Source organism: Austrofundulus limnaeus, unplaced genomic scaffold (genome assembly GCF_001266775.1).
Source record: "Austrofundulus limnaeus strain Quisiro unplaced genomic scaffold, Austrofundulus_limnaeus-1.0 Scaffold668, whole genome shotgun sequence".
Taxonomy (NCBI): domain Eukaryota; kingdom Metazoa; phylum Chordata; class Actinopteri; order Cyprinodontiformes; family Rivulidae; genus Austrofundulus; species Austrofundulus limnaeus.
The window spans coordinates 1-434 of NW_013953070.1; positions in this window are offsets into that span (position 1 = coordinate 1).

Sequence of the window (434 nt, forward strand, 5' to 3'; positions counted from 1 at the left end):
CGTCAAAATCGGACGTAGAGGGAACCTTGCCAAAGCGTCACTATGTGACGACTTGGGAGTGAGAATGGGTTGAATCAACACCATTACAAGAACCCTAAGGTCTAAGCAAGATGTTATGAAGACCAAGCAACTCTGCACACAGGTCAGAGACAAAGTTGTGGTGAAATACAGAATAGGAATGGGTTATAAAGTAAATATGTCAGGATCTGTTTTGTTAATGCAGCACCAGAGTCTCCAGGGCCCTCGTCTTCAGAGTCTCAAGAGCCCTCACCTTCTAAGGCTTTAGGGACAAACACAGTCTAGACAGGATGGTTTCCAGCCCATCCGACTGTCTTGTGTAAATGATTCCCAGGCCATCCCTCTCATGTTTTCAGTGTTCTAATGTTTCATACCATGTTGTTTTTTAATAATGTTTTATTATATATATATATATA